This window comes from Bos indicus, chromosome 3 (genome assembly GCF_029378745.1).
Source record: "Bos indicus isolate NIAB-ARS_2022 breed Sahiwal x Tharparkar chromosome 3, NIAB-ARS_B.indTharparkar_mat_pri_1.0, whole genome shotgun sequence".
In the NCBI taxonomy this organism is placed as follows: Eukaryota; Metazoa; Chordata; class Mammalia; order Artiodactyla; family Bovidae; genus Bos; species Bos indicus.
In genome coordinates this window covers 15869089-15890918 of record NC_091762.1, presented here as the reverse complement: position 1 = coordinate 15890918, position 21830 = coordinate 15869089, and the positions used below count along the sequence as shown (strand labels likewise).

Sequence of the window (21830 nt, the reverse complement as noted above, 5' to 3'; positions counted from 1 at the left end):
CGACATCAGAACATTGTCTCCGCTATCCGTGTCCATCCCACGGCTGCCCATCTACACATCAGACCAGGTCACCAAGACCATGAGCGAGATTACATACAGCTATGGACTCAGGTCCAACTGAACGGGAGAGTTCAAAGTGGAACATCCTTTCTGTTTCCAACCAAAAGCCACATGCTTTTGGTTGGAAGGACAGCCAGTTTCATCCTCCAGCGCCCCCAGTGGCCACAAGGAACCTTTAAAGAAGGGGACAGGGAACAACTGACTGGTTCCAGATTGGAAAAGGAGTATGACAAGGCTGTATATTGTCACCTTGCTTATTTAACTTACATGCAGAGTACATCATGCAAAATGCTGGAGTGAATGAATCACAAGCTGGAATCAAGATTGTTGTTCAGTCAATAAGTTGTGTCTGACTCTTTGTGAGCCCATGGACTGCAGCACACCAGGCTTCCCTATCCTTCACTTTTTTCCAAAGTTTGCTCAAATTCATGTCCACTGAGTCAGTGATGCTATCCAGCCATCATCCTCTGTCGTCCCCTTTTCCTCCTGCCTTCAAGCTTTTCCAGTATTAGGGTCTTTCCCAATCTGTCATTTCTTCTCATTGAGTGGCCAAAGTATTGGAGCTTCAGCTTCAGCCTCAGTCCTTTAGATGAATATCAGTACTGATTTCCTTTAGGGTTGACTGGTTTGGTGTTGCTCTCCAAGGGATTCTCAAGAATCTTCTCCAGCACAACAATTTGAAAGTATCAATTCTTCGGTGCTTAGCCTTCTTTATGATCCAAATCTCACATCCATACTTGACCACTGGGAAAAAAAAAAACATAGTTTTACTATAAGGACCTTTTTCAGCAAAGTGATGCCTCTGCTTTTTTTAATACATTGTCTATATTTGTCATAGCTCTCCTCCCAAAGAGCAAGTGTCTTTTAATGTCATGGCTGCAGTCACCGTCCACAGTGATTTGGGAACCCAAGAAAATAAAATCTGTCACTGCTTCCACTTTTTCCCCTTCTATTTGCCATGAAGTGATGGAACTGGATGCCATGATCTTAGTTTCTGAATGTTGAGTTTTAAGCCAGCTTTTTCACTCTCCTCTTTCACCCTCATCAAGAGGTTCTTTAGTTCCTCTTGGCTTTCTGCCATTAGAGTGGTATCAAGATTGCCAGGAGAAATATCAGCAACCTCGGATATGCAAATAATACCACTCTAATGGGAGAAAGAGGAGAGTGAAGAAGCTGTGCCCTGAACACCACTAAAAAAAAAACCTTTCCCATATCCTGGAAGAAGCCTGTGAATGAACCAGGGAAGCCCCATCTCTACCCCCAAAGATCCTTGAGATAGATATAGACGATACAGATAGAGATCTACACACATACATACACATACATATGTGTCTATACATATATATTTTTTTAAAGGTTGAAAAAGATTGATTAAGGGAAGGATCAAAAACTTTTCCAAATCCCCACATTTACACTATTTCTCTCATTTTCAATTTCAGCCATTAAATACAATGAAGCAGAACAGAAAAGCTGTTTATCCTCCAGACCTGTAATGGAAATTCCAAGACTTACCTTGAAAACAAGAGCACGAGGTCACCCCAGAAAATGGATGCAGGACAACCAGCTGGGCTCACATACCAGCAGTGACTCTCTCCAATGCTGACTTCATGACAAGTGGAACTCCATCCGACACCTCGGGACAACCACAAATAACCCCCCATCCTGGAGCAAGGGTCACTCAAAGATAACCCTTCTCACAGACGCTGGAGCTAGAATGCTGAGGGTCTACAGTGCCAGACAGGCGGAGGCCCAAGCACCGCTGGCTGGACACTTGGTACTGTGACAAAGTCCCCACTGCTGGGAACCACAACCCAGCCTGGACTCCGCTTTCTGCTCCAGAGCCTCTGGTAGGTTTTTCTAATAAAAGGAAAGACACCAAAGAAGGGGGGAGACCTCATATAGGACACCCCCATGAGATCAGGTGGGCTGCCAGCCTAGTCATTTCAGTCCTGGCCTCTGCCCTCCACCTTGGAAATCTTCTCTTCCTGATAATGGGCTCGGTTGACTCTCAGGAGGGTCAAGAGAAGAGAGAACAATTTATTTCTGAATTTCCAGGCCGCCCATCGTTTGGATGGGGAGAAAGGGCATGTGGGCTGCATAAGGATACTCCTTCCATTGCCACAATACCAGGCCTGAGCCATAGTTCAGAAACCAATTCTAACAACAGTTTGGGGGCACCTACCAAGCCTGGTAGCTCAGGCGGTAAAGATTCTGCCTGCAATGCGGGAGACCTGGATGAGGAAGATCCCCTAGAGAAGAAATGGCTACCCACTACAGTATTCTTGCCTGGAGAATTCCATGAGCAGAGGAGCCTGGTGGGCTACAATCCATGGGGTCACAAAGAGTCGTACGTGACTGAGCAACTAACACTTTCACTTTCACCAAGCCCCAGGCATTGTGCAACCCACTTCTCACTGAGCTGGTGATCCTCTGTTAGGCAGTTCCTGTCATCCCCATCATACAGATAACAAGACGGTGCCCCCGTGGTTAAGAATCTGCCTGGCAATGCAGGGGACACCGTTTTGATCCCTCCAGGAACTAAGATCCCACATGCCTTGGGGCAACAAAGCCCGTGCACCACAACTACTGAGCCCACAGATCTAGAGCCTGTGCTCTGCAAGAGAAGCCACCGCCGTGAGGGGTCCGAGCACAGCAACTAGAGAGCGGCCCCTGCTCGCCGCAACCAGGGAAAGTCCACAAGCAGCAACGAAGACCCAGTGCAGCCAAAAATAAAACAAATAAAACTTGTAAAACAAAGAGAAACAAGAGGCCTAGGGGACCTGCCCAAGATCAAATAACTGAGTTGCAGACTCTAAAGGCCCGGCACGCTCATCCTGGCTGTTTTTCCATCTGGTGTTGAAAGGCACACACAGAAAGGAAATGAGACGAGGCTGTGCGTCTCAGAAAGCTGCTGCTGCTGCTGCTCAGTCCCTCCGTTGTGTTCGACTCTTTGTGACCCTAGGGACTGCAGCCCACCAGGCTCCTCTGTCCACAGGATTCTCTAGGCAAGTATACTGCAGCAGGTTGCCATTTCCTCCTCCAGGGGATCTTCCTGACCCAGGAATCAAACCCGTTGTCTCCTATGTCTCCTGTACTGCAGGTGGATTCTTTACTGCTGAGCCTCTTGGGAAGCCCTCTCAGAAAGAGTATGTGCCAAAAATAATCCATTATTCTAACTGGGGAGTTTTTCCCACAATTTAGGAAACCTTGCCTCCTCTGATTGCTCTGAAACTATGTTCCCAGCACTGATTTTATGACAAATACCGTCTCTGGCAATCCCTGTGGCCCATGGTGGGAGCCCCGGGGAGGCCTGGTGAGCACTAATCGTCTTTCTTAGCATAATAGCTTTTTCCTCCTGCAAACCTAGTGATTAAGCCTTCTGGTGGCTCCAGGAACTGGCAGATGTGAGCCGCAGAGGGTGAGAAAGGCCAGTGGCTTCCTACTTACTTCTTGTTACTTCCATTAGAGAGCTTCTAAACCACCCAGAAGGGCCATAGAAGGGAAAGATGAGAAAGAGGGATGAAAGCCTGCCCTGAAGGCCCCCTAGATCTTATCATAGCTGCTTCCTGTGCTCTGAACCTTGATTCTGGCCAATGGGGCACTTCTGCATCTCCCAATAAAAGCCAAGAAGGCTGGCACCCGCCCTCCAACCAAGAAATTTCAGTTTGCCCAGTTCTTTTAGACCCACAGATCTCGTCCGATCAAATTTTTAGAATAGAGAAGAAGAACAAGATTGCAAGAGAGCCTGAGAGACCTGAACCCCAGGTCTAGGACTGGAGAAGATTTATTTTTGTGTTATTGGTACCAAAGCAGGAATTTTCCAGAATAGGTTACCAGAGACAAGCAAGCAGCCAGTATCTCCTACTTCAGGCTAGACAAGTTTTCACTGGAAAGATCTGGTCTCCCCATGAAGTAAAAGATGCAAAGTGCTTAGCACAGAGACAGCATGTGATAGGTACTCAAATGTTCATCTTTCTTGCCTCACTTTTCATCCTTTTCATATGAAGGTGTTTCACTGACGGAAAGGAGGCTTTGGTAAATAAAAGGGTTCTGTCACCTGGCTAAAGAACCCAAAAGCTCTAGGGGACTTCCCTGGTGGTCCAGTGGTTAGGAATCCACCTTCCAATGCCGGAGATGTGGGTTCGATCCCTAGTCAGGGAATGAAGATCTTACATGTAGTGGAAGACGGGAAATGAGTGACTTTGCAATTGCACTTAATGTTTCATATCCCATCTGTGTGCTTTATCGCTCAGTTGTGTCCAACTCCTTGCAACTGTAGGCTCCTCTCTAGGGAGTATTCCCTTCTCCAGGGGATCTTCCCGACCCAGGGATGGACCCCGGGGTCTCCTGCATTGCAGGCGGATTCTTTACCATCTGAGCCACCAGGGAAGACCTCGGGGCAGTTAAGCCTGTGCTCCACAACTAGAGAGCCCTCGTGCTGCACTGAAAGATCCCACGTGCCACAGCTAAGACCCAACACAGCCAAAATTTTTCTTGAAAAATCCAAAAGCTCTAAATTCAATGCATCTAATTCATTTTAGTTCATGCCATTGTTCGGGAGGGGGAAAGTCACCCTTGGCCCTAAGAAATGATGATGTAAGGGGAGGATCTCTGAGCATACGTGTAGTTTTGCCCTGTCTGGCCTGAATAGGGCCCATCAGAGGTGAAGAACCTGTATCTATGGGGCTCATTTCCACCTGGAGGAGCTTGGAGAAACTAGCCCAAGTGTAGACAGAGCCCAACTCCAAGGCGAGCTTAGTCACGCAGCTTCTGAGTTGTTCTTGGCTGGGGCGGAGGGCGGGGGAGGTGTCAGTCCCCTTGCTTCTCCCATCGCCCTGGCCTTGACTGTACTGAAGCGGCTTTGCCAAGTGATGCACCAGAGGAGAGCAGAGACGGGCATCCTTGCGGCAGTTTGTCAGCTGTACCGAAAAAGTGATGGTGGGGGAGGTGGTGGAAGTCAGTGACTCAAAGCAGGTTCGGGGATTATCTGCTGTTTTCAATTATCCACGTCCCTCATCACCATGGAGAATTGAGAATTGGGTGTATTTGCCTCCCCCTCAGCGCTCTTGCTGGCATTAGAGATGTGATTTGTACTTGGAGCAACTGTGGGAAAGGACTCAGAACGGTCTCTGTATGAACTCCCCCTAGCACTGAAATGCCATGAAATAACTCTCTGCGCCTGGCCCCTCCTGGTCCCTTTAAAAATAACTGGAAGAGAAACATACCTAGTGGGAAGAGAAGTGACAATCACTGAGCATCCACGTGGGACTCAATACTCATTCTGAGCCAAGGAAACTACAACTCCGAGAGGTTAAGTGATTTGCCCGTGACTTGTCAGAGGCGGGAGCAACAAAGCTGGTGCTCTAGCGCAGAGCCAGCGGGCCTCAAGGCTCACCCCAAGGCTCCTTTCCCCACCCCACCCCTCTCTCAGCGAACTCACGCTTCCCTCACAAGACACAGTGGGCCCGTCTTGGACCTCCCTGTCTGTATTTGCTAAGATACTTTCAGTTGCCAGTAAAGAAACCCTAACTCAAGAGAGTTTACAAAGACATTTAGGGAGTTCCCTGGTTGTCCGAGGGGTTAGGACTCGGCAGTTTCACTGCTATGGCCCAGATTCAGTCCCTCCTTGGGGAACTAAGGTCCTACAAGCCACATGGCAAAAAAAAAAAAAAAAAAAAAGGACATTTAGTATCCCACACACTAATTCCAAAGGTAGGACACTTTCAAGGGCCATTAATTTGATGGTGCGGGTCACCATGAACGTGTTCTTTCTGACTTTCTGCTCTGTCTTCTGCATGTTGGCCACTCCCTCATGGTCACACGATGGCTGCAGCCCCTCCAGGCGTCCCACCATTACACTTCAAAGCGCAAAGACAAGTAAAGGAAGCACTCTTGTCTTGGATCTCTCTCTCTTTTTTTTTTAACATTTATTTATTTCCTTGGCTGCTTCAGGGCTCAGTTGCAGCATGCAGTATCTTCGACTTTTGTTGCAGCGTGTGAATTCTCAGTTGCAGCATGTAGGATCTAGTTTCCTGACCAGGGATCGAACCTCAGCCCCCTGCATTAGGAGCCAGGAGTTTTAGCAGAGCCCACTAGGAAAGTGGAACACCAGGGAAGTCCCTTGGACCTCTTTTTAATAATGAGAAAAACTGTCCCAGCAGTCCCTCGGTCTTCCTTCACTTCTCACTGGTTAAAAATGGGTTGCATGCTCAGACCTAAGCCAATCACTGAGAAATCCCATGGGAGTGGGATTACCATGCTGTCTAGATTGGGACCTGTTGTCCTGTAAGGAAGGTGCTGACCAGAGGGTGTGGACAAAGTGGGAATTCATGAAAGACGTGAGTCAAGTACTGTATCTGCAAGCTAGCCAAAGATCCAAATGTACGTCATTAAAAGGATGCTTGCCCTGAGTGTGGACCTGAGGACATGCACCAACTCAGCATCCCTGTAACGCCGATAAAAAGGGGCGAGGCACCAGCTTGCACCAAAATGAAAACCACTGGCCTTATTGTGAGCTTGCTTATCTAGAAGACACACACAACCGCCTTCATTAGAGAGATTTGGAAAAGAAATCTTATCAGAGATGTGTTCTATCACATAACAGGGAAGCAAAGCCTTTTGTGAAACTTAACAGGCCACACAGGTGAGGCAAGCAGCTACGCAGCATCAAGGTCTTTAATTTCCTGTAGGAAGCCTGATGATTATCTGTCTGGAAATGTCTCAGCTCAAGTAGGGATATATGAGAGCCAGAATTAAAGGGCTCTTTATGTGGTCATGCTCTAAATTCAGACTCCTTAAAGAGAGATGCTTGTCTAAGAAGGCCAAACAAACTCAGAGTAGCCCATCAACTCTGCCCTCTCCAAAGCCCCTCAAAGGCAGGCCAGGGCCCCTTTCAATGGAGAAAACCCCTTTCAGGTCAGAAAACCCTGACCTGAAGACAGGCAAGAGATAAGGGAAAAGAGAAAGAGAAAATATGCAAAGCAAGAGAGACAAAAACACTCGGAGAAACAGGAAGCAGAGAGTGAGAACAAGAGACTAAAGAGAGATGGAAAAGAGAAAGGGAGGAAAGTAGATGTGACAAAGGGGAGAGAAAGGAGGAAAAGGAGATGAGAAACTGGGAAAAGAAGGGAAGAAAGACAAGCCACAGAACTAGGCAGACAGGAGATGTCCAATGATCACTTTTTCAAGGATTCTTGTTTACTGGTTGGAATTTCCAGCCCTAGGTAATCTTCTTATAGCTGGCTTTGCTTTCTGCACGAGGACAGAAATCCGGGGGTCACACAATGTTTTTCCAGCCAGCAGGATCCAGATGTTTCCAGTTCCTGAACGAGGCTGTACTGAAGGGTCAAGGGGTCGTTACTCAAAGAGGCCTTGAATACGCCTGACTCCTAGTTAAAGGTGGAAGAAGAAACAGCCGGGACTCAAAAGAGTTATTCTCACTTTGTGAGCTCTGACATCTGAACTCACTTCTTATCCTGGTTTCCGTGGATGGGATGAGGACAAGCGTCTATAAGCAATCTGTGTATTCCATCTTCCCACATACCCTCTCCAGGAATAACTGTCAACTTAGCAAAAGCTCTGTTTCCCTCTAGTTGCTGCCTAAAGAACTCTTATTCACCCCTCAAGACCCTATTCAGATGAGCCTCCTTCCATGACCCTTTACACCCCACAAAGGGTCAGCTGCATCCCCTGCTAGGTGCCCCCTAACACTCTGAAAAGGAATTCTCTTGAGGCACTTCTCACATGGCATTGTAATTATGCATTTATGTTCCCCAGTAACTGGGCAATGCCACAAACATAGCAGAAATGCCATAAATATTTGTTGACTTAATGAATGAATAAATAAATAAGTCTGCCTCCCTGACTAGATGGTGAGCTGCTCAACTTGTGTGGAATCAAACTGAATCCCAGAACACTGGAGCCAAAGAGCACTTAGCACCTACCGAGTCCAGCTCTCAAATATCAGTTTTATCACAAACATGAACAATAGAATCTAGGAATCACCTAAGATTCAAGCTCTTCTTACATCCCTGGGAGTAGATCACTAATCTATGTAAATGTGTAGACACAGGAAGGTTCCAGTGTTTTCATTTATTTTCTTTTCTGAATTTTCATAGGAAAGGCTTCCTCATCATGAAAGGTTTAGAAAGAATAGAAGACAATAAAGAAGCCAAAAAAATCATGTATATACTCTCTATCTGAATCAGGCATTGTTGATGTTTGGCATATCCCAGTCTTCTGCGATGGACTGTTTTCCTTATAAAATTGAGATCGTGGTGTATGTACATAGGTTTTAGAGTAGTTGTAATTAGTATGTATCTGACTTTCTGTTCTGTTTATTTCATAAAAGGAAATCTCACCAACACATTAAATTTCATCGTACTACAAATAAGTATAATCCTACCTGCTGCTGCTGCTGCTAAGTCACTTCAGTCGTGTCCAACTCTGTGCGACCCCATAGACGGCAGCCCACCAGGCTCCCCCATCCCTGGGATTCTCCAGGCAAGAACACTGGAGTGGGTTGCCATTTCCTTCTCCAATGCATGAAAGTGAAAAGTGAAAGTGAAAGTGAAGTCGCTCAGTCACAACCGACCCCATGGAATGCAGCCTACCAGGCTCCTCCGTCCATGGGATTTTCTAGGCAAGAGTACTGGAGTGGCTTGCCGTTGCCTTCTCCGTAATCCTACCTACTCGGTGTTTTTGTTAGTCTTCCTCTCCCATCTTATGTCTATAGTTTGCTCAGTCATTCACTATTTTGGGGTGCTTGTCAGTTTCTGACCATTATCAGCATCACTGCTCTGAACCTCCAGCAAGCACGTATGTGTGGTTAGAGGTAAAGCTTCTAATAACAGCATCATCGATGGATTCCGGAAGTGCTGCATGTCAGCCAGCTTAGATGGAAGCAAGGACAATGTGCTCTGGAAGCTGCTAACTGACCCTAAAGGTGGCTGTGGTGATGGTGGCACCACTGGTGTGTGCTTGCAGGTGAAGTGTATGAGCTCAGGGGGCTGGGGCCAGGTTGCCATGATATACCTGGAGCCCAGATCCTGGCACACAGTGGGCAAATGAATGAATGCATGAATGGTGCATAGATGGGGGTGGGGGTGGATGAACTGTGCTTAGATGCCTTGGCAGCATCTCAGCCTCCTGTGTGTTATACTCCCTGACTGCAAAACAGAGCCCCAGGCCTCTGGGGAAATCTGGGACTGGTACGTGTTAGCAGCAGGGAAGTGTTCCAAGTCCGTGGTCCGCAGTGCCGCCCTGCGGCAGCCGGACCCTACCCCCAGCTGAGCAGCAAAGGGAACGAATGGTGATGAGATGCTGAGTACAAAGCTCCCCCAGCGCCCGGTGTCCCTCACGTGTTCTCACACCCACACACCCACCCGCTCCCACCCACGTGAGCCTCTCCGCTCTCATCTGGGGTAACCACCGGAGCAGTCTGTTTGGGCAGATAACCTGCTGGGTGGGAAAGAACATAACAGGGCTTTCCCCGTCATCCAAGGAGCAGCACTTGTCTGCTGGCCGTTCAACCGACAAAGCAGGTCAGCAGGCCTGAGAGCGGCTGTTCTGCTGTTCACTCCACGTACAGTCTTCGGGCCCCTGCTAAGCCTAATACCGAGAATTCAAGGTGAACAATAGATGAGTCCATCCTTAAGGAACTCACCCTTTTGTCCCAAACTGGCTCCTGTTTTGCAATCCCAAAACCATCCCCTTGTCCCGTATTCCTCATCTCAGGCAGAGACAGCCCCGTCACCACCACCCACACGCCCCTCCAGATGCTGGGAGCCGTCCTCAGTTCCTGCTTCTGATCCTGCCGACCCAGGCTCATAAACGCCTTACAACATCTTCCTCTTTTCCTCTCCACCTCTCTAGTCCAAGCCATGACCCCAACACCTCCTGATTGGTCCGACTGTCACCTCCCCCACCTTCACACCCAACCTGCACAGGGCAGCAGAGAAATCCTTTGAAAATGTGAATCTGATCATATTGTTCCACTGCTTGCATGCACGCTGATTCGCTTCAGTCGTGTCTGACTCTTTGAGACCCCATGGACTATAGCCCACCAGGCTCCTCTGTCCCTGGAATTCTCCAGGCAAGGATACTGGAGTAGGTTGCCATGCCCTCCTCCAGGGGACCTTCTCGACCCAGGGATCGAACCCACATCTCTTGCGGCTCCTGCATTACAGATGCATTCTTTACTGCTAAACCACCAGGGAAGCCCTGCTCCTCTGCTTAAAAGCCCATAATGGCTTCCCAGGGCCCTTGGGATGAAAGCCAAAGTCCTCTTCAGTGCAGCAGCATGGCCCAGGGGCCATGAGTGAGCTGACCTCACTCTCCTCCCTTACATCACCCTTCATCTCTCCCCGCCTGCTCCCACACACCCACCTCACTGCCTTCCTCCAGCTCTACAGAGAGCCAGGTGACCTCACCACTCAGGGTGCCCGTGATGTTCCTCTGCCTAGAATACCACCAACACCCCTTCCCACCATCTTCCTTCCCTGACCACCAACCCCTCCCCATCCCTAGAGTTCCCATACAGCCATCGCTTCCTTAAGGAAGCCATCCCTGATCCCTAGGCTAAGGCTGGTTCTCTGTTATTCATTCCATTAATACCCTGTCCTAGCTTCCCTGGCCGGAGAAGGCAATGGCACCCCACTCCAGTACTCTTGCCTGGAAAATCCCATGGGCGGAGGAGCCTGGTGGGCTGCAGTCCATGGGGTCGTGAAGAGTCAGACATGACTGAGCGACTTCACTTTCACTTTTCACTTTCTTGTATTGGAGAAGGAAATGGCAACCCACTCCAGTGTTCTTGCCTGGAGAATCCCAGGGACGGCGGAGCCTGGTGGGCTGCCGTCTATGGGGTCGCACAGAGTCAGACACGACAGAAGTGACTTAGCAGCAGCAGCAGCTTCCCTGGCACTAGCTCAATTCTAACCAGAGGCTATGTACTTAGTGCTGGAGCCTTCTGCCCCAACTCTCACTAAAACAGAAACTCCAAAGAGTGGGTGCCGGGTAACCTAGGGCCTGGAACACAGAAATTCTACAAAAATTAAGTAAGACACTTTCCTGCTGGTCCAAGGGTTAAGAATCTGCCTTCCAGTGCAGGGGACATGAGTTCATTTCCTGGTCAGGGAAATAAGATCCCATGTCCCGTGGAACAATTAAGCCCCAGGCACCACAACTAATGAGCCTGTGTGCCACAACTAGAGAAGCCCACGCGCCACAAAGAAAAATCTCACATGCCACAATGAAGACCCAATGTGGCCAAATTAATTAATTAATTTTTTAAATTGTTAAGTGACAATTATACTATAGAGCTAGGAGCTGTGACAGTAGACACCGATGAGGCCCCTGGATCAATCCCTAAAAAATGGGTGGGGCTGAGGTGAGCCAACCAGGGGCTAGAGTGAAGAGATTCTCACTTTAGGCAGAGATAAAGCTTTGGAGGATGGTTTTGTAGAAACTGAAAATAATCCCAGATGGCTTGGATTCACCTGAGTGCAAGAACACTTTGAGAGATGGCAGGAGACAAAAAAAAAAAAAAAAAGAATTAAGCAGGAGATAGATTGAAGGATTTTTATAACCAAGAGAGGTAGTTTGATAAGGAAATGGAGAGCATCAAAGGATTTAAACAGGAGAGTGACCTTATTAAAAAAAAAAAAAGTACACTTTGGCTCCAGTATGGAGAAAGGATGGCATGGTATCAAGGTTGGAGGCAAGAAGATCAATTTGGAGGCTGCTGCAGTAATCCAAGAAGCTGATAAGGGCCTGGGCTAAGGCAGTAAGAAGAGAAAGGAGGGAAAGAGGAAAATTAGAGAGGTGTTGAAGATAGGATTGACAAGGTGACAATTTTGGTAATCTATTTTGGTGACAAAATTAAGATGGAGAAGAGGGTCATTCCCAAATTCCTGTCTTGAGGAGCTCAGTGAAGGCAAATTATCTAAGATAAGGAATGCAGGATGAAGAAGAGATCAGGGCAAGGTGATGATACACCACTTATTTGATATGTTGAAATTCAGGTGTCTATGAGCCAAACCAAATGCACATGTTAAATGGGCCCGGAGCTCGAGAGAGGCCAGCAGGTATGCAGTTCAAAAACAATTTGTCAAGTACTTGGAATGAAAGGTTGATGCTCAGAAGACTTGCCTGGTGGTACAGTGGATAGGAATCCGCCTGCCAGTGCAGGAGACACGGGTTCAATCCCTGGTCTGGAACAAATCCGCATGCCACGGAGCAATGAAAAGCCAGTGCACCACAACCACCGAGCTTGTGTGCTGCTACTACTGAAACCCATGCACCTAGAGCCTGTGCTCCCCAACAGGAGAAGCCACCGCGATGAGAAGCCTGAGCCCTGCAGCAAAGAACAGCCCCGCCCACTGCCACTAAAGAATGCCACTAAAGAAAGCCTGGGCACAGCAAGGAAGACCTAGCAGAGCCAAAATAAATAAATAATTTGTTAAAAAAAAAAAAAAAAGAAAGAAAGGTTGATGCTCAGAGATGTCAATATCAGAGAGGACTAAACAGAAAACCTTAAAAGCAACCAGAGACGTTATATCCAGAAGAAAGAGGATAGTGTAATAGCAGACTTCCTGTCATAAGTAATTCAAGCCAGAGAACTTAGAGACGTTATATCCAGAAGAAAGAGGATAGTGTAATAGCAGACTTCCTGTCATAAGTAATTCAAGCCAGAGAACTATTAAACAACATCTTTAAAGTATTAAAAGAAAAGCACTATCGGACTTCCCTAGTGGGGACGCAAGTCCAGTCCCTGGTGGGGAAACTAAGATCCCACATGCAAGGGAGCAACTGAGCCCACGGGCTGCAACCACTGAGGCTGAGCGCCAAGCTAGAGAATCCGTGTACAAGAGACCCCACGTGACGCAGCGCAGATCCCGCGTGCCGCGGCTAGAGAATCCGTGGACAAGAGACCCCACGTGACGCAGCGCAGATCCCACATGCCACGGCTAAGGCCCTACACAGCCGAAGGGAATAAAAATGAATAGATAAATATTTTTAAAAGAAGAAAAGCACCGTAGACTATGAACTCTATACCCAGTGAAAAATCTTCAAAATGAAGATAAAGACGTTTTCAGTCATACAAAACCTAAAATGTTTCATCAAAAGGAGATCTGAACTATAATTATATATGTTAAAGGAAGTCCATCAAACAGAAGGAAAATGATAACATGTATAGATATATATATGTATATATATATAGATATATATATACACACACAAAGGAATGAAGAACATCAAAACTGGTAACTATGTGAATAAGCAAAAAAAATAGAGAAAATGGAATTATTTAAAATACTGATTAATCCAAAACTAGACAAAAAAAGGGGGAAAGAGACAAAAATAAAGAGGACAAACAAAAATCAGTTAGGATGTAAATGCCTTAAACAGTACAATCAACCAAGTTGACCTGATTGACATTTACAGAACCCTCCAGGCAACAATAGTAGAACACATTATTTTCACGTGCACGTAGGACATTTACCAAGACAAACTATATCCAGAGCCCTAAAGCAAGTCTCAAAGAATTTAAGTCACATAAAAATATTCTCTGGCTATAATGAAACTAACTTAGAAATCAATAACAGAAGTCAGACAGAGAAGGGGGAATATCATATGATATACCTTATATGTGGAATCTAAAAAGAAATGATACAAATGAACTTACTTACAAAACAAACAAACAAACAAAACCCTCACAGACTTAGAAAATGAACTTACGGTTGCAAGAGATGGGGGCTGGTAGGGATAGTAAGTGGAGAAGGCAATGACACTCCACTCCAGTACTCTTGCCTGGAAAATCCCATGGGTGGAGGAGCCTGGTAGGCTGCAGTCCATGGGGTCGCAAGGAGTCGGACACGACTGAGCAACTTGACTTTCACTTTTCACTTCCATGCATTGGAGAAGGAAATGGCAACCCACTCCAGTGTTCTTGCCTGGAGAATCCCAGGGATAGGAGAGCCTGGTTGGCTGCCGTCTATGGGGTCGCACAGAGTCGGACACGACTGAAGCGACTTAGCAGCAGCAGCAGCAGGGATAGTAAGAGAGCTTGGGATGGTCATGTACACACCGCTGAATGGATAACCAACAAGGACTTACTGTATAGCACATGGAACTCCGCTCAATGTTATGTGGCAGCCTCAATGGGAGCAGGGTTTGGCGGAGAATGGATACATGTATATGTATGGCTGAGTCCCTTGGCTGTTCATCTGAAACTATCGCAACATTGTTAATCAGCTGTACCCCAGTACAAAGTGCAAAAAAAATTACAGAAAGATCTCAGCAATATCCGCAACCATTTGGAAACCAAATACCACACCTCCAAATAATCCATGGGTCAAAGAAGAAATCAAAGGGGACAACAGAAAGTATTTTGGATGAAAAGAAAACACACAAATTATAATTTGCCATGAAACAATACTTAAAAGTTATAGCACCAAATAGTGTATTAGAAAAGAATAAAGAATCGTTCAGCGGTTAAGATTTTGCACTTCCGCTGCAGGGTGTGCGGATTCAATCCCTGGTCAGAGAACTAAGGTCCCGCAAGGTACAGCCAAAAAAAAATTTTTTTAAGAATAAGAATCACAAACAAATGACTTTAGCTTTAATGTTAAGAAGTTGGGGTGCTCGCTTTAGCAGCACATATACTAAAATTGGAACCATACAGGGCTTCCCAGGTGGCGCTAGTGGAAAAGAATCCGCCTGCCAATGCAGGAACAATACAGGGAAGATTAGCATGGCCCCTGGGTGAGGATGACAGGCAAACTGGTGAACGCATTCCATATTTTAAAAGAAAAAGTTAAGGAAAAAAGAGAAAATTAAAAACCTAAGCAAATGAAAGAAAGGAGTATCAGTGGAAATCAATGAAATAGAAAACCTAAAAAATTAGGGGAAAAAAATCTATCAAACCAAAAGCTGCATCTTTGAGAACATTAATGAAATTGATGAATCTCTGACTCCAGGATAACAGCTGGTCACAAGAAATACCAAGCTGTGATTAGAAGCCTGAAGTTTTGAGCCCTACTCCTCATCCTCCAGAGAGGGGAGAGAGGCTGGAAATGGAGTTAATTAAAATTGATCATGCCTACATGAGGAAGCCTCCATAAAATCCCAATCGCACGGGGTTCGGGGACCTTGCAGGTTGGTGAACACACCATATTGTGGTAAAACAATGGTCCCCAGCTCCTCAGGGACAAAGACTCCTGTGCTTGGGACCCTCCCAGACTTTGCCCCGTGTATCTCTGTATATCCTTAAATAAACTGGTAACATATTTTTTAAAAAATTGATGAATCTCTAGCCAAATCAATCAGGAAAAAGAGGAAAGACAAAAATTCATCAACATCAGGACTGAGAAAGTAACAAACCTCCATAGTCTTAGGTATTAAGAAGATAATGAAGAAATATTGAAAACAACTCTATGCCAATAAATATGACAACTTAAATGAAATGGACAAATGGCTTGAAAGACGCAAACTACCAAAGTTCATACAGAAAGAAATAGATAATGTGAATAATCCTATATTTATTAAGGGAATTTCCTTGTTTAAAATCTTCCCACAACAAAACTCCAGCCCTGCTTGTCTTGACTGATGAATTCTGCCGAGTATTCAAGGAAGAAATAATACCAATTTTACGCAAACTCTTCCAGATAATTGAAGAGGCGGAAGTACCCCTAACTTATTCTATGAGGCTAGAATTACTCTGATACCAAAATAAGACAAAGGCATTATAAGAAAAGAAAACAAGGCCAAAATTCCTCACAAACATGGATACAAAAACTCTACACCAAAATTTAGCAAATTGAATTTTGCTATATATGAAAAGAATATATATATATATATATATGTATATATGTGTATGTGTATGTGTATATATATATATATATATATATGTATATAAAGGATAAAATACCACGATCAAGTGAGATTTAGCCAACAAAGGCAAAGTTGGTCTAACACTTGAAAATCAATCAATATAATTCCCTATGTTATTAATAACAAACGTAAAAAGAAAAAGATATTTTTAGATGTGGCAAAGGTATTTGATGAAATCCAACATACATTCCTGATTAAAAACCTTCAGCAAACCAGTAATAGAACAAACCTACCCAGTCTGATAAAAGGCATCTACAAAAATAACTATGGTTAACAGCATACATAATGGTTAAAGTCTAAGGGCTTTCTGCCCAAGACTGGGAATGAGTGACATCCAAATTCATCACCTATTCTGATGATGGTACTGAAGTTTCTAGTCAGCACAACAAGATAAGAAATAAAAGACATCCATAATAGAAAGAAGTGAAACTGCCTGTAGGCTTCCCTGGTGGCTCAGCGATAAAGAATCCACCTGCAATGCAGGAGACACAGGAGATATGGGTTCTATTCCTGGGTCAGGCAGATCCCCTGGAGAAGGAAATGGCAACACAGTCCACCATTCTTTCCTGGGAAAAATCCCATGGACAAAAGAGTCTGAGGCCACAGTCCAGGGGGTCTCAAAACAGTCAGACATGACTTAGTGACTAAACAAAACAAAGCAAACAAAAAACAAAAATACTGTCTCTATTCAGAGATGACATAATCATCAATGCAGAAAATTTGATGAAGTTCTCTAAAAGAGCTACTGGAAATGATAAGTGAATTCAATGAAGTTGCAGGATACAAGATCAATATACAAAACTCAATTGTATTTCTACTTATTAGCAATAAATAAGTAATGACAACAAAATAATAGTTTTATAACTATGACGTAGGGGTAGATCTGATCAAAGACATGCAACATCTGTGCACTAAAAATTACAAAACACGGCTGAGAAGAACTAAACAAGTAGAGAGATATATACCATAGTCATGGGTCAGAGACTCAAGGATGTTAAAATGCCAATTCTCCCAAAGTGTCTATGGGATTCAATGCAATCCCAATCAAAACCCCAGGCAGCTTTTTTATAGATATTTATGAACTTGTTCTAAAGTTTATGTATTTGGAAACGCAAAGGACGTTGAGGAGCTGGAAAAAAACCTTGAAAAACAAAGTTGGAGAATTTACACTACCTCGTTTGAAGACTAATTATCTAGCTAAAATAATTAAGACAGTGTGGAGTTTGCTTTAAAAGGTAGACAACTAGATCAACAGAAAAGAATAGAGACTCCAGACACAGGCCTAGACATATGTGTACACAGGGCTTCCCCAGTGGTGCTAGTGGTTAAAGAACCTGCCTGCCAATGCAGGAGACTTAAGAGACTCAGGTTCCATCCCTGGGTGGGGAAGATCCCCTTGAGAAGGGCATCGCAACCCACTCCAGTATTCTTGCTTGGAGAATCCTATGGACAGAGGAGCCCAGTGGGCTGCAATCCATATGGTCACACAGAGTCGGACACGACTGAAGTGACTTAGCACACACTCATATGCATACTACTGGTTTTCAACAAGTGTGGAAAGGCAATTCCGTAGAGAAAAGATAGTCTTTGCAATAAATTATGCCAGAACGACTGGATATCTATAGGCAAAAAAAAAAAAAAAAAAATCTAACAATCTATACCTCACACTACATACAGAAATCAACTTAAAATGGATCATAGGCTTAAATTTATAAAACTTAAATTTATAAAACCTAAATTTATAAAACTTCTAGAAGAGAACACAGGAGAAAATCTTTGTGACCTTGGGTCAGACTGAGGTTTTGATTGGGATTGTACTGAATCTATAGATCAACAGATACAATAGTAAAAGCACAGTCTATAAAAGAAAAAAAAGATAAACTGAACTTCAACACAATTGAGGGGAATTGGAGAGCCTAACAAAATGCACCCGATTTTAGTACAGTATGCCAACTGCCGTGGGAGTATAGTGGGCATTAGTTGGTTACATTCCCGGCAATAATTGCCCTCATCTCTGTCCTAAAAACTCTCCCTCTGGGAACCACCCCACTCCTACTTTGTAGGAGCCACGTGCTTGGATGAGATTGCTCGCACTCCAGTTCCAAGGTGATCTGCGTGGCATAATTTCATTGTTTGTACCACACACTGACTGACTCAGGAAGAGAAGCTATAATATTAACCGGTGCATGGATTCTCTTGTCCACTTTATGTCAGTCTAACCACAGTGGGGTTTAAGGCTTTTGCCCTATGGCTGGGGAAGAACACATTCTGTCTTTCTGCCCTTAAGTCAAGAAGGATGAATGTAGTCTTTATCGCTGGTGGCAGCCACCTGGACTCCTTGAGAGAAGTCAATCTGAAAACAAAGCCAACACGTCTGAAGAGGCTAGAATCTAGAGAACGAATGACGAAAAGAGCCGGAGTCCTGATCAAACCATGCCTGAAGCTGTTACTTCTGAAATTCTTAGATCAGATCAGATCAGTCGCTCAGTCATGTCCGACTCTTTGCGACCCCATGAATCTCAGCACACCAGGCCTCCCTGTCCATCACCAACTCCCGGAATTCACTCAGACTCACGTCCATCGAGTCAGTGATGCCATCCAGCCATCTCATCCTCTGTCGTCCCCTTCTCCTCCTGCCCCCAATCCCTCCCCGCATCAGAGTCTTTTTCAATGAGTCAACTCTTTGCATGAGGTGGCCAAAGTACTGGAGTTTCAGCTTTAGCATCATTCCTTCCAAAGAAATCCCAGGGCTGATCTCCTTCAGAATGGACTGGTTGGATCTCCTTGCAGTCCAAGGGACTCTCAAGAGTCTTCTCCAACACCACAGTTCAAAAGCATCAATTCTTCGGCACTCAGCCTTCTTCACAGTCCAACTCTCACATCCATACATGACCACAAGAAAAACCATAGCCTTGACTAGACGAACCTTTGTTGGCAAAGTAATGTCTCTGCTTTTGAATATGCTATCTAGGTTGGTCATAACTTTCCTTCCAAGGAGTAAGCGTCTTTTAATTTCATGGCTGCAGTCACCATCTGTAGTGATTTTGGAGCCCAGAAAAATAAAGTCTGACACTGTTTCCACTGTTTCCCCATCTATTTCCCATGAAGTGGTGGGACCGGATGCCATGATCTTCGTTTTCTGAATGTTGAGCTTTAAGCCAACTTTTTCACTCTCCTCTTTCACTTTCATCAAGAGGCTTTTTAGTTCCTCTTCATTTCTGCCATAAGAATGGTATCATCTGCTTATCTGAGGTTATTGATATTTCTCCCAGCAATCTTGATTCCAGCTTGTGCTTCTTCTAGTCCAGCGTTTCTCATGATGTACTCTGCATATAAGTTAAATAAACAGGGTGACAATATACAGCCTTGATGTACTCCTTTTCCTATTTGGAACCAGTCTGTTGTGCCGTGTCCAGTTCTAACTGTTGCTTCCTGACCTGCATACAAATTTCTCAAGAGGCAGATCAGGTGTTCTGGTATTCCCATCTCTTTCAGAATTTTCCACAGTTTATTGTGATCCACACAGTCAAAGGCTTTGGCATAGTCAAGAAAGCAGAAATAGATGTTTTTCTGGAACTCTCTTGCTTTTTCCATGATCCAGCAGTTGTTGGCAATTTGATCTCTGGTTCCTCTGCCTTTTCTAAAACCAGCTTGAACATCAGGAAGTTCACGGTTCACATATTGCTGAAGCCTGGCTTGGAGAATTTTGAGCATTACTTTACTAGCGTGTGAGATGAGTGCAATTGTGCGGTAGTTTGAGCATTCTTTGGCATTGCCTTTCTTTGGGATTGGAATGAAAACTGCCCTTTGCCAGTCCTGTGGCCACTGCTGAGTTTTCCAAATTTGCTGGCATATTGAGTGCAGCACTTTCACAGCATCATCTTTCAGGATTTGGAATAGCTCAACTGGAATTCCATCACCTCCACTAGCTTTGTTCGTAGTGATGCTTTCTAAGGCCCACTTGACTTCACATTCCAGGATGTCTGGCTCTAGGTCACTGATCACACCCATCGTGATTATCTGGGTCATGAAGATCTTTTTTGTACAGTTCTTCTGTGTATTCTTGCAATCTCTTCTTAATATCTTCTGCTTCTGTTAGGTCCATACCATTTCTGTCCTTTATTGAGCTCATCTTTGCATGAAATGTTCCTTTGGTATCTCTGATTTTCTTGAAGAGATCCCTAGTCTTTCCCATTCTGTTGTTTTCCTCTATTTCTTTGCATTGATCGCTGAAGAAGGCTTTCTTATCTCTTCTTGCTATTCTTTGGAACTCTGCATTCAGATGTTTATATCTTTCCTTTTCTCCTTTGCTTTTCGCTTCTCTTCTTTTCACAGCTGGGGAGTAAGGCCTCCCCAGACAGCCATTTTGCTTTTCTGCATTTCTTTTCCATGGGAATGGTCTTGATCCCTGTCTCCTGTACAATGTCACAAACCTCATTCCATAGCTCATCAGGCATTCTATTTATCAGATCTAGGCCCTTAAATCTATTTCTCATTTCCACTGTATAATCATAAGGGATTTGATTTAGGTCATACCTGAATGGTCTAGTGGTTTTCCCTACTTTCTTCAATTTAAGTCTGAATTTGGCAATAAGGAGTTCATGGTCTGAGCCACAGTCAGCTCCTGGTCTTGTTTTTGCTGACTGTATAGAACTTCTCCATCTTTGGCTGCAAAGAATATAATCAATCTGATTTTGGTGTTGACCATCTGGTGATGTCCATGTATAGAGTCTTCTCTTGTGTTGTTGGAAGAGGGTGTTTGTTATGACCAGTGCATTTTCTTGGCAAAACTCTATTAGTCTTTGCCCTGCTTCATTCCGTATTCCAAGGCCAAATTTGCCTGTTACTCCAGGTGTTTCTTGACTTCCTACTTTTGCATTCCAGTCCCCTATAATGAAAAGGACATCTTTTTTGGGTATTAGTTCTAAAAGGTCTTGTAGGTCTTCATAGAACCGTTCAACTTCAGCTTCTTCAGCATTACTGGTTGGGGCATAGACTTGGAGTACTGTGATATTGAATGGTTTGCCTTGGAAACGAACAGAGATCATTCTGTCGTTTTTGAGATTGCATCCAAGTACTGCATTTCGGACTCTTTTGGATGGAGCCAAAGCAAAAAGAATACCCAGCTGTGGATGTGACTGGTGATAGAAGCAAGGTCCAATGCTGTAAAGTAGGTGTTGCAAGAGGGCATCAGAGGGCGAACACACTGAAACCATACTCACAGAAAACTAGTCAATCTAATCACACTAGGACCACAGCCTTGTCTAACTCAGTGAAACTAAGCCATGCCTGTGGGGCAACCCAAGATGGGCGGGTCATGGTGGAGAGATTTGACAGAATGTGGTCCACTGGAGAAGGGAATGGCAAGCCACTTCAGTATTCTTGCCTTGAGAACCCCATGAACAGTATGAACAGTATGAAAAATTCTTAGGCATCTGAGATAATAAATTCTCTTTATTATTTAAGTCCATTTGAATGGAATTTCCTCTTACTTGCACCTAAAAGCCTCCTTATGGATAAGGAGCATAGAAGAGAGCTCATTAATTTTGTCTGATAATACTGGGGAAGTCTTCCCAGAGGGGACACCATTCAACCTTTGATTGATAGGCTAAGTAGGCTTTCGCCAGCTAACAAGAGAAGTAAGAATGATCAGCTGAATCTGTCACTTTGAGGACAGCCTGACTTCCCTCCAAGCCTGGAGATGAGATCCTTTCCCTAAGTCCTCTCTCCCCCTCGAATCTGCACCTTCTCACCTCCGTTCACCAGGCCGCAGCTTATTGCCAGTGGGAATATATTAAAGCTGACTCCTTCTGCCCAGGAAATGGAAAGAACCCAGGAGGATTAACTGGAAAAAACCCATTAAGCAACAAAGAACATAC

At 44.8% G+C, this 21830-nt stretch overlaps 1 protein-coding gene and 1 non-coding gene across 3 annotated transcripts in view; one reads left to right on the top strand and one right to left on the bottom strand.

Annotated features, from left to right (window-relative positions):
* Positions 1 to 21830, bottom strand: part of KCNN3 (potassium calcium-activated channel subfamily N member 3) — a 235065-nt gene that overhangs the window by 183590 nt on the left and 29645 nt on the right. Inside the window, exons 1-2 of one of the 2 annotated variants that reach the window (XM_070785511.1) lie at positions 1573 to 1848; positions 328 to 804 (exon numbers count right to left, since the gene is read on the bottom strand). The gene's annotated coding sequence lies outside the window, so the exon portion shown is untranslated. Of the gene's footprint in view, positions 1 to 327; positions 805 to 1572; positions 1849 to 21830 lie in introns of those variants that run through there. The other variant, XM_070785496.1, reaches the window with a different exon arrangement.
* Positions 14763 to 14865, top strand: LOC139182359 (U6 spliceosomal RNA). Its single transcript, XR_011566029.1, has one exon. It is a non-coding gene; the product is annotated as a U6 spliceosomal RNA (small nuclear RNA).